This window comes from Harmonia axyridis, chromosome 1 (genome assembly GCF_914767665.1).
Source record: "Harmonia axyridis chromosome 1, icHarAxyr1.1, whole genome shotgun sequence".
Lineage (NCBI taxonomy): Eukaryota > Metazoa > Arthropoda > Insecta > Coleoptera > Coccinellidae > Harmonia > Harmonia axyridis.
This window is the reverse complement of record NC_059501.1, coordinates 77,506,543-77,526,940: the sequence shown is the minus strand read 5'-3', so window position 1 is coordinate 77,526,940 and position 20,398 is coordinate 77,506,543. Positions and strand designations below refer to the sequence as shown.

Sequence of the window (20,398 nt, the reverse complement as noted above, 5' to 3'; positions counted from 1 at the left end):
AGTCAAATTATCATAATTCACAAGCCAATTACATTTCATATATCTGAGCAAATGTAGCTCAATATGTTCATTTGAATGAAAACTTGCTTTTAATTAGGAAACCTTAAAATTTAGGAACAAGTGACTGAAGTTCTGAAAGGAAATTCCATTTTTTTTTCAATACATCTTATGATATGCAGGTCATTCTTCTTCTTCTTCTGTAGCTCTACCACCCTGGGTGGGTTTTGGCTGACCGGACTACTGTCTTCCAAGATTGACGATCGATGCAAGTCATTCCATTTGATAAAAAGCACTTCTTATTATTTTGCTATGTATGTGATTTCGAACAACCCTGTATGAATAGGGACGTACTTTATTACACATGAGAAATTGGCAATCCATACCCGAAATTTCAGCTTTCTAGTATTCCAAGTAATGAAGTGATGAATGTTTCATTGAAGCTATGTTTTGAACAAAAATAGAAGTAAATCATTAAATTAATGGAAAATTGCTGGAGAAAGAAACAACGAAGTTGGGACATGAATAATAAAGAGGCTACGGTAAACAGAAAAAAGTAATAATATACAGTGTGTTCTGCTCGGAAAGATTATTGATGATGAGCATTTCCCGAATCACAAGTTTTTGAGTATTTAAGTTGAAGAAAAAACTAAAGACAACTTGGTATCTTTCCGAAAATCGTGGCATATATAATTATGTTTTTGAGATGGAAAACCTTGTTTTTTAAAAAACTTTATTTACAAGAAAAAGACGAAAGGTACAATCAAAACGACTTATTATTGACTTATCCGTTATGACTGGTTATTATTGACTGGTTATTGACTGACTAAAAAACAATGCATCTGAGAATTTATAACATTACTTATCTCTAATGCAAAATGTGGCGTGATCCTAAGCGTCACACAAAGAATAGCTAAAATAGCAAAATTACATTGTAAGAACAAAGGATGTATTATAGTTACAATAGGCATTCATTCCACCCACATTATCCCGTGTTTGAGATTGATGAGTTAACAATATTCTATCATGAAATATAAAGTAATAAATGAAGATTCGAAAATATGTCGTATGATCAGAATGGGGTCGTATTATGTAATTCCTCCCCTTCTTGGAAAAAGGTATCACCTTGCTGAGGTGTAGCTTTTAAAGATACATTTTTTCTGAAATATCTACAAGCAAAAGCAATAACAATAATAATTATAAGTATTGTCAAAATAAATGCAAATGTTATTCCAATAGGTTGAAGATTCCACTGCTCTAATTCTTCTAAAACGATGTCTGGAATATCTTCATTCTTGATAAGTTCTTCTTGAGAATCATTCTTGATAAAATGGGTCTGTTTGGGTAGAATAATATATTTTTCTTCATTTATGATGGTTAGAGGAAAAATTTCTTTTTGTGAATTACTTATAGTACATTTAGAATGCAACAGGGCCATTGGCGGAATAAAATAATGTTTGATTTGGTGAGGGCATTTCTCTATGACTTTTCTATTGTCTAGAGATAAAATATTTCCATCTTCTAATAATTTCAAATCTGAATAGGGAACTGATGTTGTTCTGGTACAATTTTCTTTATGGGTTTTCAAAACGTTGATGAGGCATCTTGGAGGTTTCTTCATGGATTCTTGATTACATAGGAAGTCCTTTTCAACTGGATGACATTCACTTGTCGACCATTGTAATATTTCTTCTTGAGATAGCAAATAGGAATCGGTGTAAGGAAGGGTTTCATTATTTTGTGATAGGAAGTAAAACTTATACAACTCGTATTCCTTTTCATAAATAGTTGGAATCGATATTAAGAACAATAACATCTTGTTTTTGAAAATAACTTTCGTATAACAAAGTTGATAATAATCCTTCAAATGATGAACAGGGATTATCGTAACATTTTTGATTAATTCAGAAAATTGATTGTAAGGCAGAATAGATTCGTGTAAAAGATGTAATCTAGCAAAACTGACTGCCATTTGAATTTCATCAATAGTATTTTTAATATCTTTAATTTGAAATGTCATAAGATGCATTTGTTCGACTTCTTGGAGTGCAGGTACAATTTGTAATAATTTCAAATTTTCAGTTATTTTTTGAAATTTATCGTAATATTTGTTCTTTAAGTCATTAACTACAGTAGCAATATTCTTTTGATTCCTCATGAGTATTTTCTCATTTTTCTTTATGCCATCAAAATAATTCTTAAATAATTCCTCATCATCTGAATCTAAAGTTCCGAATAAAATCTTTGATATTTTTCCACCGAGATTAATAAGTCCTCTTTTTGTTTTTATATTTTCATTTAATAATTCTTCAAGGGCCTTGATATTCAATTCATTGGAATGTCTCAAATATTTAAAATTCGCTGTTTGTGCAAAACCTAGTGGTTCTTTTCTAATATTCTCAATTTCTTTCTGATATTCGCTAATTACTTTTTCAATCTTACTTAAATCAATATGATATATTGATTGCAAATTTCTATTTGTAATAAATGCTCTTCCAAGTTGTATAGGTAAAATATTGTTTTATGATAATCTCAAGTAGTGTGAGTGTCACGATGAAATAATTCATTTTCAATCTGAAATAAAAATTAAAATTTACTTTTTCCGTTGTTTCAGAATTTTTTTATGATAAATATGCTTATTTTTATCGTCTTGAATACGATGTGAATCAATTTCTTTCGCATTTATCTTTTTGTATGCAGGATCAAGTTTTCTTGTGATTGGGGCTTTAATATGAGTTGGGTTTGTATTACAATAGGAGTAATTGAACGATTCGTGACCTACGTAGCTTGATTGAAATTGTATGGGAGGTCTTTTGAATTTGCTTTTTCGACAAATATCATGGGGAAATTTATGGGAATTCATATGATTCGAAAATTCTTTATTTATTTTCGTCCTTAAGTATTTTCGTTTTGGATCACTAGAAATATCCGTATAATTATGATCATTTACATCTTCTATCAATTTATGAATCAAAAAATCATCATCTTTTTGTTCAATATTATTTAAATCTTCAATACCATTAAAATCATTTATATGGGAATTCCATGTTTCAATTTGATTTATCTCATTATTATCTTCTCTGGGTAAATAATATACAATTACTTTCATATTTGAATTGAAAAAAATATACTTTATCATATTGAATATCGTCGACCATTTTAATCGGTCTAAGCCGCTGGCAATGCGCGGTAATGCTAAACATTTTTCATTATTATGTTTACATAATCTTTTGAGATTCAAAATCGCTTGGAATACATCTTCATACTTAGGTTTATCATAATAAAATCCTTTTGTGATTAAATAGTAAATATTCCGATTATTTTTTCGGATCGTGGCAACTTCGCCTATAGATTTATTTTGAGATTTTAAATTTTCAATTTCGCCATATTTATTTTTGAAACTTAAAGCTATTCCTTTATTCATATGGAAATCTCGTGAAACACAATGTGCTAATGCAAAATTCTTTTGAGAATTGAATAAATTTCCTTCTTTTTCTTTAATGTTTGGTGAATCTTTGATATCGTTATTTTCTTGCGCCTTTATAAAATTTTCGTAAGTTAGGTCATCTTCCATAACTATTCTACTTAATGCATCTGCATTGTTCTGCGAGCCTTTTCTATATTTTATTTCATAATCAAATTCTTCAAGTTTTATTCGCCATCTCATTAGTCTCGAATTAGGTTCTTTTAGAGAAAATAGCCAAATTAAAGGTTTATGATCTGTATAAATTGTAAATTTTCTTCCGTATAAATATGGCCTGAAATGTTTACACGACCATACAATCGATAATAATTCTTTTTCGATCACACTGTATCGAGATTCAGCTTCATTTAAAGTTCTACTCGCGAAAGCAATCGGAAGATCATTTGGCGGTTGACCTTGAGATAATACTGAACCTACTGCATATCCGGATGCATCTGTAGTTAAAACAAAGGGTTCTTTGAAATCAGGATATCGCAATATAGGATGGTTTAATAAATTTTGTTTACATACTTCAAAGGCTTCAACATATTTTGGATCATTTATATTGATTTTAGAATTTTTCTTCAAGCAATTTGTAAGGGGTTTGGTAATTTTTGCAAAGTTAGGTATAAATTTCCTATAATATCCGACTAAACCAAGAAATGATTTGATTTCTTTTTGAGTTTTTGGAATTGGGAATTTATTCACAGCAGTTAATTTATTAGGGTCAGGTTTAATTCCTTCTGGAGTTATAATATGACCTAGAAATTCTATTTCAGTTTTGAAAAAATGACATTTGTCCAATTGTATTTTCAAATTATCTTCTTTAAATACTTCAAGAATATTATGGATGTCTGCTAAGTGTTGTTCTATTGAATCTGAGAAAATAACAACATCATCCATATAAACATAACAATTTTTTCCAATATAATTTCTCAATACTATATTCATTAATCTTTGAAAAGAAGCAGGGGCATTTTTTAATCCGAATGGCATTCGTAAAAATTCATAATGACCATTTTCAATTGTAAAGGCGGTCTTTTCTATAGAGTCACTATCTAATTCAATTTGATGAAAACCGGACGCTAAATCGAGCGTTGTAAAATATTTCTTTTTTCCTAACTTATCTAAAATTGCATCGATTTGCGGTAAAGGGTATTTATCATCAATAGTTTTTTCATTTAATTTTCTGTAGTCAATTGCTATACGCCATTTTTGTTTTTGTGATAAATCTTGTTTCTTTGGAACTACAACAACAGGAAAGGACCATGGTGAAATACTTGGTCTAATAATTTTCTTTTCTAACATCTCATCGATTTGTTTCTTAATTTCCTCTCTATGTACTTCTGGGTATCGATAAATTTTACAATGAACGGGAACTTCATCTATCGTTCGAATTCTATGTTTAATTTTATTAGAAAAATTCAAGGGTTGACCCGGCAATTGAATTGCATCCTTGTTAGTTTGTAAAATTTTCATTAATTGATTACTTATTTTGGATTCCAGATGGCTAAGGTCCACTGGTATTTTGATAGGATTTTGACAAACTTGTTGATATTCAAAAGGAACTTGACAAAATTCATTTTTTAAAATTTGATTTTTGAAATCTAACATTAATCCATACTTATTTAAGAAATCTGCTCCTATGAGTCCGTCATAATTCTTATGAAATTTATAAAGAATGAAAGGATGAAAATCGTTTATTCTAAATTCAGAAAACAGTGGTAACGATACTTTCTCATTCGAAGTTTCTTGTCTCATGCAAGCAGTTAATGTAGTCGATTCTTTGAAAATATTTTCAGGGAAATAATTGTATGCAAATTTAGGATCAATCAAACAAACTGAGCAACCACTATCAATTAATAACTTACATCTAGGGTTTTTAAATTCAATAAATGGTAGCTGATTAGTATTATCTAAAGTAGAATTTAAGTCAATTCGTTTTCTAAAGTAGGGTCTCGAAAATTTTGTTTGGAAGTCGAAGGTTTCGAATGAAAATCTCTATCATGATTATTATAATTAAATCTATCAAAGGATTTATTATTAGGATTTGATCATATTTGAGTTAATTCTTCAAAAGTAAAATGTGGTTCATTAGAAACGCGTTCATTAAAAAATTTCTTTTGGGGATTCGTTGGGAATTGCGTCGAATAATTTGGACGTTTTTGGGGGTAAACTCTTGTTTGTACTGACATTTTTTCTGGTGGTGTATTAATTCTTTGGTTGGGATTTGGTTTGAAAACATTAGTATTAGTATTAGTATATCCAAAAACTTGTTTGTTTGAGGGATAGTATCTATTCAAAGGTCTTTGATTAAACTGAATAGGTTGTGAGGGGAAATTTGAATTCGAATTATAGTTATTATTCGATCTAAAATGATAATTATTAGGAATATAATTTGATCTATAATTATTTGTTCTCGTATTGGGATTATTTCTGAAATTATTTTTTTCAGGGCGTGTTTGAAATTTTTGTCTTCTGCTTTTATCGAGTAAATCATATTGAGCTAAATTCGATATATAATCTTTAACTGCATTTACTGTTCCGTCAAAATTCAAAGCATTATTTGTTATTAAATAAGTTCTCAATTCTATTGGGGCATTTGATATAAGAACTGTTTTACAAATCTTTAAAATATTAGTTTTATATAATTGTTTTTCTGGATCTGGCATGGGATCCGCGTCAATTCTATAATTTATTCTTATCTTTAAGGAAATTATTTTATCAATAAAATCTATTATATCTTCATTATGTGATTTATTCAAAAATTGTAATTTGTGTATCAATACATCTAAATTGATTTGATCGCCAAATTTAATCTGTAAGAATCTCTTTAGAGAATTCCAATCATCAGGAATATCGGAAGTTGCTACCTCAGCTAACGCTCTTCCTACTAATTTACTTTTAACAACTGATAAACAATAACTTTTTACTATATTTTGTTCATTTGTGAACATCCTTAAATATTCTTCTGTACTTTTTATAAAAGAATGTAATTCATTCTCCACTCCTGAAAATCTTGGCAAAAGCATCCCGAACTTTTCCGGTAATGTTAAGTTTATATTTTCTAATGCCATTTTTACTGTTTGCGCTTTACGGCCTTTAAAATGTTTTATTGAAGTAATCTTGAATTAAAATTGGTAATCGGTTTTTTAAATGAGTAACCTAGAAAAAACTCTTATGTCGGTTTTTTAAAGAAACCTAGGAAAAACTGTTCTACAAGTTTTACACTCAAAACTTTGGGAAAAGGTTGACTATTTTTGGGCCAGAATAGGTAAACTGGGAGTCAATTAGAAAGGATTGCTAACCTTTTTTGTTTCGTATTCCTTGTAGTGAAGTCGTCTTGGGCGCTACTCCAAAGATCAGGGCTTCTTGGCTTCCTTCTCAGGGTTACTTCTCACCTTAACAGTTGAAACTGATAGTCGAAAGAAAGTTTTTGTTTTGTCACTTCTACGACCGGCACAATATTTCAGATAATACGTCGCGTTTTTCTCGTCGCGCTTTTATTTCCGAAATATTTAAAGAGATCCCATCCTCGTCGCCAATTATGTTTTTGAGATGGAAAACCTTGTTTTTTAAAAAACTTTATTTACAAGAAAAAGACGAAAGGTACAATCAAAACGACTTATTATTGACTTATCCGTTATGACTGGTTATTATTGACTGGTTATTGACTAAAAAACAATGCATCTGAGAATTTATAACATTACTTATCTCTAATACAAAATGTGGCGTGATCCTAAGCGTCACACAAAGAATAGCTAAAATAGCAAAATTACATTGTAAGAACAAAGGATGTATTATAGTTACAATAGGCATTCATTCCACCCACATTATCCCGTGTTTGAGATTGATGAGTTAACAATATTCTATCATGAAATATAAAGTAATAAATGAAGATTCGAAAATATGTCGTATGATCAGAATGGGGTCGTATTATGTAATTATATGCATAAAGAATTTCTTTCAGCTGCCATCATTGGCGAGACTAAGAAGTTTATGTAAATAATGAATATTCACAATTCATCTCGAAAGCTAGACAACGATACAAGAAGTTTTCATAAATATCGTGTCGCTACCGCATTGTTCAGCTCCAGCGTTGTATCCAAAATTTCCTGCAAAGGCTGCAAAACGAATAAAACGCCTCATTTCTCGAATATATTCGCCACTCCTTGGGATAAAGTGGGTGAAATACTGTTCCAACATCTCAGATATATCAATTTGGCCTTCGCGGATAAAGTTTTTGGCAGGTCGATATTTGAAATATAGTCGCAATTTCTTAGACCACATATCGCTGTCTGCTCTAACACAGTGATATTCCTTCCTGGTCCCCGGTTAGAAATTATTTATTTCTGCACGAGGTGGCGCTGTTGGAGCGGACATATTTCAAATCTGCTCTGCGGGCGGAACCAGAATTATGGAGATTATTGGAAGTGATGATCCTACGTTCAGGAAAACGCTGAGTTCTTTGTTTGGCCTAGTTTGTTCCTAGAAGGGGGACCTTGCTTGATATATTCGCTGTCTCATATCTCCATTCTTGTAGATTGGCTGAGAGGAATGTGGTTTTCTGTCTGGAAACTATTAGTTTTACGTAGTTTTTCTTTTGACTTAAGGATAAACTTGGACACCCACTGATTATGGAATTGTAGTCAAATTCTAGTTTTTTTTATCAAGATAACTTTTTCCAGAATTTCCGTTTTGGGGGCAAAGTTACTCCTGATATATGTTATCCGAATATCATGAATATTATTTTCGCTTCTACATGGCTTCATTGATGATTTTCAGTTTTATTTATCCATCAGACATGTAACTAAGGCTTTAAAAGAGGGATACCAGAAGAAATGAATTGTTCATTTGATAAGTCTTTGTGTATATCAAAAAATTATGTAACTGTGAAAATAGTGTTCAGTAATAAAATACGAAGGTTTTTTTTATCCTGAATACACTCCTCGGATACTTCTGGCCGGTTCTCTAGAGAAATTTACGTTTGAGGTGAGGAATCTTGTAGTGAAAATCGATCAAGAACTACGTTTCTCTATCCATTGTCTTTGTATAGAGAGCCTTTCAAATTTTGGAAATATTATTCCAGAATCGTCATATTGTGCCAACTCTACTCAAAATTAGTTTTTATTATGCTTCGGTATTTCCCCAGCATATGGTCCCTGCTTGAATGTTTTGGACAGAGGTGGATTCCAGAGGGTGCAAAATTCGTACTTGTGGATGATATATGACATTAGTTGAAGGCTATCGGTTGGATAAACACAGGGCCCCCGCAACCGCGCGTTCAACGCGTGCACTGCACGCGGGCGCCACTCTTAAGGGGCGCCAAAATCTCTTATAGACCGCATGAAAATCCGAAAGACCAAAGGTTTTTGAAAAAGTTTTTTTTTTATTTTTTCAACAATTTTAAACGTGCAAAGTCATCTTTTACACATCCAAACAAGTTCCCGAACGTCACAACCCCTATAAAATAACCTCGGCCACAGATTGCAATTATACGATTCTTTTCGAGTAAACAAATCATAAATAATCATCCCTTTGTCGGTACGGGATTTCTTTATGGACCACCTTGCACCGGACGGCGGGCACCATTTCTTCGATCATCACTAAAAACGCATATGGTACACATAAACAATCATAAATACCGAAGCGATAGCTTTTAGCCAGGGGAATTACTGAAACTTTCGCCACCATCTGTAGTACATGTTACAGAGAATTTCTGAAACTACCAAAATCTGCTTGCTATGCTATAACAGCAGAAACCTATCCAAAGAATAGTTATTTTGTTTCGAAACGTTTAGGGGTTGAGGTCAAGACGGAAAAAATTAAAATACTCAGATAATTGGAAAGATTTGTATTTTGTGTAATTGTGGTTTGTTTTACTGTTTCGTGTTGTGATTAAATTAAATTTTATGAAATGGTAAGTACCTATCCACATACAGTATTAGCATTTCTATTAGTCTATAAAATTCGATATTTTTTTTTTCTGTTTAAAATGGTGCACATCCTAAATTAGCCCATACCTATATACTATAATATTATTTTTATTTGCTTCAAATAGGGAAGTATTGTTTGTAATCGTGAAAAAATTGAATCGACTTTGATATTTTGAATTTGTTACCTGGGGCCACCATCATATTATAATTAATTTTTTCTGGATCTGTATTATTTATTTGATGTTCGTAGCCGTTTGACATTCTAAAAAAATTATATTTCACCTTTGCCAAAAATTAATTATTATAACAGGAACAGGGTATGTGCTTCAGATCGGTCTTAACTTATTATTATTATTAATATTAACTCCGTTTAGGTTTAAAGGCTCGGATTTAAGGTTTAAATTCATAAAAATGAAAACATACGGGTTATTCTCAAAGGGATGGCGCAAAGTAAATCATGGGTGAATGTCCTTACCTATTTTGGATCAAGTTTTTCTTAAATTCTAGGAGCCAGACAAGAGAAAACGACCTTCTGATGCAAAATTTCGAGAGCAAAAAAAAGCTAGACTTCAACAAAGGGAGAAGATGGCTGGGAGTATGGAATAATATTTAATAATTATCAATAATAATATTGATATTTTAATATAATATTATGAATAATTTAAAGAAGAATAAAGCTCAGGTTTTGAAAACTCTGCAGTTTCATTACAAAATTAAAATAAAATGCGGTTTTGATCGAATGCTTGAATAAAATAATGAAACATTTAAAAAATGTATTATGCAACAACTGACAGCATAAAGTTCTTAAGGCATTCAATAAAGGTTGCTGATTGTTTTTTTAACCCTTCTACAAATAAATTCCTAACAAAAACTGAAACATTTTTTGCCGATTATCCTGCAACGTTTTTCCCCACTTCCCCCCCTTAAGGGGCGCCAAAATATTTTCGGCACGCGGTCGTTGATGACCCTTGCGGGGGCCCTGGATAAACATGAGGTTGAGAAGATATGTTCATACATTGACGCTGTTTAATTCGATTTTTCAATCCGCTTATTATGTCTTTAACAGTATCACCCCTATAATTTAAATATAAGACATGAAAACACCATAACTATTCCTTGTTATTTCACAAAATCTTTTGAAAGATCAATCTCAGAACATCATTTATTTTCTGAATGAATTTTCTTGGGAAATATGCAATTCTTCAATGAAGAATTGCATATTTCCCAAGAAAATTTGGGATACATGTGTCTCAACTCACGAATTGGGAAACATCATCTCCGTTAATTTTTTTTTGGAAATACTTGCAATGCCTCTTTACCATTGTTTATAAATTTTTCAGTTCTTTATTATCTTTATTTTTTCTTTCATTTTCATTTGTTTTCTTCTATTATTAGTTTAGATGAGCAGATGACTGTGGTGGTGAAACCAGCTTGTCACTCAGCTGAACTGATTCCTGAGAACTTAATTTTTTCATTATAACAATGTATCAATATTTTGAGAATAAAAGTCATGTTGATATAAACATGAACTTGCGTTATGTTTTGCATTCTCTAAGTGCATCCCCCTGAATTCATGCATAGATAACCATGTCTGAGTAGGTATTCGGCATCGGATATACGGGGTGTTTCCTAAAAATTGTGAACTAACAGAAGAAAAAGAGGTTCTTCCGAAAGGTTCGTCGTGAAGGTGGCATAAACACAATCAATAATTTGAATTTAATAACAACAGTACTACATATTCCAATAGCAATACTACTATTTATGTATTCCATCCAGTTAGTCTGGGCACTGTGCCTAGACTAAAGCCTGTATTGCTATGCCCAGACTGCAATCACTGCGCAAGGAAAAAAAAAGAAAAGGCAATTGGCAATTTCAAAGCTGTATAATCTTATGGTGTATACAGCGAACATGTATTGGCGGCGGTAGGTGTTTCACAAAAAAAGGAAAAAAAAACAAGTGACAACAATTATCTTGAGATATATGCTTTTTTTCAGTTGAAATCTCAAATCTATATTAAATTTCGATGCATGCGAATTTTGAATTTCGAAATGGCGAGATATTCAAAATATAGGATTTTGGTATAGAAGTAAATAATAAAAATGTTTATAGGAATCTTTCTGAGAAACAGTTCGCAAATACTTTATAGTATAATATTTGCATCTAACAGTAGGTACATCAGATTCCTCGCATTCTACATTCACAAATCAATTCAGTTATAATTTGAACAATAATTTTGATATTCTCCATTTTGAAAATAGAAATGGTACTCACATTCTGTACTTTCTTTTCTAGAAATACAGTTTGAATTCTTCACGAAATGAAAAAGATCCCCAAACCTAGAAAACAAAAACCCCGATTACTCGAAACGAAAAAAGCCAATGCTAGTGCAAAGAACCCATTACCCATTTATCATCCAATTATGAACACTTCAGAGTCATTTCCTTTCACGGCAAAACCGAAGAAACGACCAGCCAAATCGGATCGCGACACAGTTCTCAAGTAGGAGGAGAACTTCCTGTTGAATAAACAATAATGTTATCTCAGCCATTGGCGGTAACGATCGCAAGATGGGGCTTCAGTAATAGTTGCTTCTGGTAATTCTTAGTTAGATTATATTACCAAACTTTGTATTAACATCCTCCTGAGAGACGTGTTAATTCGTTGGTGTCCTGCATTCATTAAGAATGTATAACAATTATCATACTCCACTCAATTTCCACGCTGACACAGTTTGAATCTTCTGTAAGTGGGCTGAATTGGTTGCCTCGTCAAGGCAAAACGAGTGTGAACTTCGGGGTTAGCACGATAGAAGTTTCAGGGTGGTATTAAAGCAGTTGGTAACATATAAACTCTTCGTGATGCAACTGAAAGGGGCACAAAACGCCACAAAAAGGTGATTGAAATATTGATTACTCTCCAAGAGGCTGCCAGGTTATTCTGTTAGAAAAAAAAAACTTTGATTTTATAATCTTCCTACATTTATTGAAAATAGATAAATGATAGTTTAACGTCTGTGTATCAACATTGAATTAATTTCAAGGCATTCAGACAATTTTCAGACAATTGATGATTCCTCTTTGCGGAGAATTTTCAGCTTCCTCGATAGCTCAGTTGGCTAGAGCATCGAACTGGTAATTCGGAGTTTGCGGGTTCGAGCTCCGCTCGAGGAGGTACTTTTTACAGAATTGAAAAATTGTCTCAATGCCGTGAAATTAATGTAATTTATTGAAAATATTTAACGATTATCAGACTATATTCAATTTCCATGATGACATAGTATTAAAGTTGAGTGAATGGATTCTGTTGGTTGCCTTTTCAAATCAAGAAGACAGGCTAAGAAAACATGAGGCTGTAGAAAGGATATTTGCGGTTTTATTAAATAGTTGGCAACATATAAACCTCGATATAAACCATTCGTTATGCCTTTGAAAGAGATTTACGTTGGCAACAGTAGTGACTCACAACAAGGTAAAAGAAAGATTGTACACTCTTCGAGTTGCTCAAAGATTATTTATGTGAAAAAAGTAAAATTTGTCTCGGCCCTCTGCATTAATTCAGAATGTATGAAGATGATCATATTCTACTTCATATCCACAGTGATATTGTTTGAATTTCTGTTAGTAGGATAAATTTTTTGCCTCATAAAGGCAAGAGGACCAGATTAGACAAAGTAAACAAGAAGTTCTGGACCTATGTATATCAAATCAGCAGGCAACATATAAACTCTTCGCAACTGAACGAGATTCACATTGGCAAAGCCACAAAAAGTAATGAAAAACTATTGATAATAAATACTAGAGACCAGAGGATATCCTTGTGGAGAATAATTAGTGTCCTGCTCTTATTGAGAATTTATGATAAGGTATCAGTGCAGGAAAAAGGAGTGATTCATGCCTTCTTCATCGGTAATTTTGACGCGATACATTATCAGTTTTGGCATCTGAAATTTATGTGATGTAACTGAAGTAGATTCAAGTTGAAAACGGTAAAACGCTGCAAAAAGGCAATAAAAAATATAAATACTTTCTTTGAAAGACTAGCAGAATATTTTAGTGCAAAAAATAACTTCAAAATATTACCAGTACTTAGTCTGAATTTATTAGGAACGTAATTGATGACTTCACTCAATTTCCAGAAGTGAATTTTCTGTGAGTGAGCTGAACTAGTTATCTCGTCAAGGCAAATAGAACTGTCCATGCAAAATGAGTAATTACTCGCTTACTTCACGAGCAGTTTCAATGTGAAATTATTTTATTTGACAGCATACAACAGTCCATAACTTAATTGGAGGATGCTTGTATAAAAACATAACTTGGAAATTAGTGTCCTTCATTCATTAAGATTATAATCTAACTCCACATTGCCATATGAGATTCAGTCTTATATTGAATCAATTGGAAACATATTCGTGATTTAACTGCAAGAGATTCGAGTTGGCACTGATGAAATGTTACAAAAAGAAATAAAAAATTTGAACTCTGTTCCAGAGGTTTCTACCCTCATCAAGTATAATCATTGTACTTTTATATCGAACGTTGAATGATTGAATAGATGTTTCAGTTTGATATTGAATCAATTGGCAGCATGAAAATATCTTGACGTCAACTGCGTTTCAACACATTGATCTGAAAGGTTATTCAGTGGTCCCTGCCCTTTACACCCTCGCACTTCTTCAGAGGAGAGAATGGTGACTGCCAAAAAGAAGCTGTTATATGCTGAGCAATGCTTTTGGTTGAAAACTTGGTATCTGGCATAAATTGTGATATGAAAATAACAATTATTATTGAATTTCAACTTACATGCTGCCACAGTTTGAATTTACTCTGAGGTGGGACAAGAAGACCAGCTCCGATAAAACGGGGAAATTTCATTTTATAACAATTGACAACATATCAACGCCTCGTGACGCAATTGAGAGAGAATCACGTTGGTACTCGTGGAACGCTACAAAAAGGTAATAGAAAGATTAAAAACTCTTCGAGAGGCTTGTAGGATGTCCGCGTGAAGAAAATAACTTAGAAATTTCATCTGAATTTCGCGTCGTATGAACCGGGAAATTGAGAAGTGGGTGTACAAAATAGGTGTTAACTTCTCATTTCAACGACTTGGAGCGTATGAGATGACGAATATTTGAGAAAATCCCATATTTCATAAAAAAAATATTTCAGATTTTCTTCACTCTATATTATCAGGAAAATATTTCAATCTGGAAATAATTGGGCTAGAGACTTTTCATTGTTTGATGTCTTGAAAATTAAAAATGGCAATATCTGCTGTGCAGTGAAACCTGAAATTGAAAATTGAAATCCTGTTCGAGTACCGATGACTCATTTTGATGATGCGATCAAGACGAAATTTTGAATAAGGCTTTTGAGTCAAATATATCCGATAAAAAGACGATCAAGCCAAAATCATTAGTAATAAACGAAGCTTATATGCCACTCCACAGAAAGAAAATTGACTGCCATCCGGAAAATTTTGAGAGTTGCCCCTTTTTGTTTAAACATTCAAATGAAGGAGGTTGAAGACAAGTGGTGGCAATAAATCAGTTTGGTAAAATTCCGTAAATTGTTACAATTTTTTTTTAATTTACCTAATATATTTACTGAATATATAGGACTTGGTTCCGTCAGTCATCAGTGAAAATTCTGGTCAATGCTGTTGCAGACTTAATTACTTTGAAGAGAGATGGATGATGGACATCATCAACATTAGCCAAGGGATACATTGAGGACATAGGGAAGTATGCTTAGGAAGAGTTACCTCTGTACAATAATTGTACAAACTGCAACATAAATATGTATAAACAAACAACAATAGAAATTATAACGTTTCATATACAGGGTGTTCTGATTTGTTTCCGACAAACTGAAATGGGTGATAGATCACATCATTTTAAGCAAAAAAGTTCCTATGAACATGGGTCCGAAAATGCTTCGTTTCCGAGATACAGGGTGTTAAAGTTGAAAAAATAATTCGCGTTTTCTTTAATATGTTTTGACTGCTTCGAAATCCTTTCATGAAATTATTCCTATTCAAATATTAAATTTAAATTCATTTTGAAAATTTCTAAGGCGAAATGCATGCGGATTTTCTATTGCCCACTAATAAGTAGAAGTGGTATGCTATGTAATTGTTGTTTTTAAGTGTTCTGAATATTCTGTTTCCTGAAATATTGCGTTGTTGGGATGCTTTACGAATACTGAGTTTTTATTTTCTTCCAAGGTCTGTAAAATCCTATTTCTCTGTAGATGATTTCTTCTTTGTAGGCTTCATTCGGGCCTTTGGTAACCAATACCATTTTCCTGTATTTGTTGATAAGCTATTAACTTAGTTAACTATAATTATAATAAATAACATCTGAACCTAACACACTTCAAATCTGTCATTGTGTATAGCCATTTTAAATCTTTTGCCGCAACAATTGTTGAATGTAAAACAATCAATCATTCGAAGATGTCATTTGTGCATTCAACAGAACGGTGGACATTTCGAACACCTTCTTTAAAAATTATTATGTTATTTTGTTCTGTTATAAATTGTTACTTCTGAAAAATATTTGATTTAAAATTATTACAAATTTGTTTCTACATGTTTTAGAGATTACAAAAATATGGATTTGGCTTTAAATGCGTTTTTCTCTGAAACGGTTGCCCCTAGCAACTTGAATGAGGTATACCTTTTTTAACTAGAAAAATCAGGGAAATCGATTTTTTTAGTCCAGAATGACGTACAGGGTAGCACAGAAAAGTTGCAACGGTTTAAAGGGGACGAAATGATTGCCAGTGGCGCCCTCTAGAAAATACAACCAAATCGACCACAAATTTGAATTTCTCACCTCAAAAAACCCTATGTACCAACTTTCATGCAATTATTTGGAATCAGTCGAAATATATTTAAGAAAACGCAAATTATTTCTTCAACTTTAACACCCTGTATCTAGGAAACGAAGCATTTCCGGACCCATGTTCATAGGAACTTTTTTGCTTAAAATGATGTGATCTATCACCCGTTTCAGTTTGTCGGAAACAAATCAGAACACCCTGTATGTGACTGAAAATATATTGAATATATATGTCTTGATATATTCTTGATGTGAGTACGTTTTAAATTTGAATTTACCTACTATCCAAAGTGTGTCTATAGAAAAAAACCATAGGCACAAATTTTCAGGGCCTTGGCCAAAAAGTATCTTTTCTGGAACAAAAACAGTCCGGAACAGTTAATTGCATAGCGAAGGATCCGAATTGTCGCATATTTTGTGGTCTGAATTAACGCCCTCTATAGGGATGTGACAGAACCTCGTATTCAGGTACTATTGACGAGAAAAAAACCCATATGTATTTTTCTTTTTTGTTTCGTTCTCAACTCAATAAGATCCCACGCGACACATGCAGCAAACTCATCATCCCGAATTAATCCCACCCACGGCTGGATATATAGTAACCTTGAATCGGGAAAACCGCGGAAATAGACCCCAACACATAAATCAAAGGCGAGGTTATTCCGAATTACTTTCCTGAGAAACAGCAGCTGGCGCTCGCATTCCACCATCGACTCGCATATTGGAAACTTTCCGACGACGTGGTATATAAGAAAACAGATCAGACGATGATCCCGATCTCTCACGCGAAGACACACCCGGATTTCCCGAAAACGATGACCAGCGGCGGGTCATGGGGCTTTGGTTTGTTACTTTCAATAATGAAACTTTGGGAAGAATTGAACCACGCTGAAAATTTCACAGTTTACGTTAGTTTTGGAATGTGAAGAATCAAAAAATCGAATAAAACACTGCAAACTTTGTACATTACCTTATTATTTCCAGAATGAAATTGAATTTTTGTTCGAAATATGATCGAAAAATATTTCGAATTCAAGGATTATCAAATGAAAACCAAATTGTGAATGATGTTCAATATGTCTCATTGAAGCTTGCGATTTTTAAAAACTCTGTATGATTAGGGACGTTTTTTATCTCACGTAAATGTACCATCTACCAGAACTGCACCAGGAATTTACCACCATCTACCAGAAAATAAGTACCATAACCTCAAACCATACCATACACCAGACTCCAGAATTCCTGAACGTAACCAGGCAAATTCAACCAGGCACTAGGATTTTCAATGTATCCAGGCACTAGGACCTAATAAAATACTATAAGATATTGTTCACAGAATGAAAAGGAATTTATACCTCTCAGTTGTTGTTCGAGAGAAAAGGATCTTCTTGATATTCTTCGTGTAAGTTCCACAGTTGTTCGAACTAATCGGCGGGAAGCGAATCCTAATAAAGCAGAAATCTCAGATAATGACTCAAGATATAGTAATGATATCCTACCTCTCAGATCTTCAGAGTAAATTCAATGCAAGAGATGGGCCTTGTGGAAGAAAACTTTCATAATCACGTATAAAACGTATTTCCCAGAAATATTCACGATACCATAAACCAAACAGGGAATTATCCAAATTGAAGAAATATTCGCCTATAACAAGGATCATTCCAGATCATATATTCTTCAATTAGGCAAACTTTCCTCCAAAAAACTCTTATCTCAAATCGCCGATAACCTCCTTCTGACAATTTCAACCACATACTAAACCAGTTGTCAAACGAAACTTCCCACACAGAAGAAAAATAATAACAAGAAATCCAGAAATTATAAAATATTTCCCCACGGTAATGATATTCGACCTCATTTATCCAGAAATAAGTGTTCCATAATAAATTGAAATTTATATTAATACGGAATATTCCGAGTTGAATCAACAATCAACATCCAGAGGGCACATTACCAACCGAAATCTCAAATGGTGTAAAATCTAACCGTTACACGGGATATTACGAGTAGTAATCCTCACTCGAAATTCCAGCTTTCTAGATTTCCTAGTACAGGAGTGATGAATGTTTAATTCAAACTATGTTTTGCACAAAAACAGAGGTAAATCAATCAATTAGTCAAAAACCACTAGAAATAGAGACCAGAAAGTTGATACATAAATAATCAAGAGGCTACGACAAACCGAAAAAACAGGGTGTCCTATTTGAAATATCGAAATTGTTAGTACTTTTTGATATAAGCGGAAACACTGCATCGTTAAAAATATTAATCGATAGTGCAGTAGTTTCTATTTCGACTCAAGAAATCAGATTTTCAATAAAATTGTACCCTCGTAAAAGTCTAGGGTAACGGTACCATCGATCGTGGCCCATCTGTATAGCTATTATTTCCCATATGATCATTTTACTTTTCGAAGAAGGGAGTTCGTCAAGTTATATGTCAAAATTGTTTCACATTTTCGATTGATGAATGAAAACGTTAGTTTGACACATGAGAAATAATTGAATATAAGCTCAAATGTCTTTTGACAAAGGGTTTAAATTGTTTGAAGAACATTACAATTGAAGCACGGAGTTTTATTGAAAACCTTCATATTCAGAAAATAAAATTATATTTTTAATTAGTCAATATGAAACATTTCGACTTCATGATGAAAAGTTCCATCTTATGTTTACATTGTCAGTAGATTAAATCTCAATATTATCAGAGGAAATGTGAATAGGACATCAAACATTTCAACGTATGATTCAAGAGTTTAGATGAAAACCTCAGTGAAAACTGCAAAGGAAGACATTTCACTCAAGGGAATCGCATATTCCGCATGAGTATTTAATTAGGGCATGTTGAAATACACTTCTTGTAACAGATTATTTATTTAATATTATCATTCTGTGGTTCACTGTGATGGTAACCATGGATCTTAACGAACTTGATTTAAATTGAGATTTAAGTTTCATGAAAAATTTTCAATTTGATAAAAACTGTTTTTCATACATTCGAAAGAGCTTTGTATCATTGGACGATACAGCTTTACTATCTAGTTCAGAATATTCTCACTGCCTTGTAGCGAAATAACGATATTGTTCATGTTTAAAAATTTTTTCTAGGAAAACTGGACGTGTGCCAAAAAAAAAATAAAACCGCTTCAGTAATGTACACTTATGATAAAATCTTAAGCCGGTAGTGAATTTTTGAAAACGGAATGTACAGGGTGTTTTTTTAACCTGCAAATTTAATCTAAACTTATCATAATTCCCATTCTGTATTTTTGAAGAAATGTTGAAATTAGATAATCATAATGTTCTACACTGAAAATTTCATCAATATTGATCATGCCATACCAAAGTTATGAATGAAAGGAAAATCTGTCGAATCGGACAAATCACACTGTAGACTCTCAATAAAGGCCCCCAACCATAAACCAAACATTGTTTCGAAACTGCCATGACCAGTGTGAACTTCTCCTAAAATTTGACGGTCTCCTCCGGAATCACCCTGTATATTGCAGTTGAAATAGAGAAAAATATTAATCTCACATTCAGAATATAGTATGTTCATTTCTTAAAAAACCTAGGGGTGTCAAATCTTTTAAAGATTTGAGTATATTGTCAGTAAACCTACCCCATCACCCTTTCTGCAACAGACGCCACTGCAGCTGACCCGATTCCAATCAGGTCTTAATGTGACTGCGGACTCCCAGCGCCGCCGAAGAAAGAAGCATCCACCCGGACTAGTCCGGAGACGGAAGTGAGAATGGATAAAGATTTCTATTCGAGAAAGGGACGTTACAATTTCGGCAGGATTCCTCTCTCATTCCGAGGATTATTTTTCGGGAGACTGTCTTTTCGTTAATTCGCGAATTTATGTCGACCCGTCCTTGATGGAACGGAGCCCATTCATCGGGGAGTTATGCGGCTTAGATGAAAGGAGTGGAAAGACGTTCCGAACTATACAGACTGTTGAAGTTTGCCGACATTCAGTGAGATTTATGCTGCGGAGTCAAAGGTATTTATTGGGGTATCGGTTCGGTCTTCAATTCGAAAGAAAAATAAAGAAGATTGCAGGACAAATCTTTAGCGAGATTGTTCTCAATCTATTTTAGAGGTTAAGATTGGAAAGTTGTAGTATTTGGGTCATATGCTGGGAGGGGAGAAATAT

The 20,398-nt window shown here is 32.9% G+C and overlaps 1 protein-coding gene and 1 non-coding gene across 3 annotated transcripts in view; one reads left to right on the top strand and one right to left on the bottom strand.

Annotated features, from left to right (window-relative positions):
- Nucleotides 1–20,398, bottom strand: part of LOC123679138 (zwei Ig domain protein zig-8-like) — a 520,657-nt gene that overhangs the window by 117,795 nt on the left and 382,464 nt on the right. The gene's annotated exons all lie outside the window — the stretch shown is intronic.
- Trnat-ggu lies at nt 12,493–12,566 on the top strand. The gene has a single exon. It is a non-coding gene; the product is annotated as a tRNA-Thr (tRNA).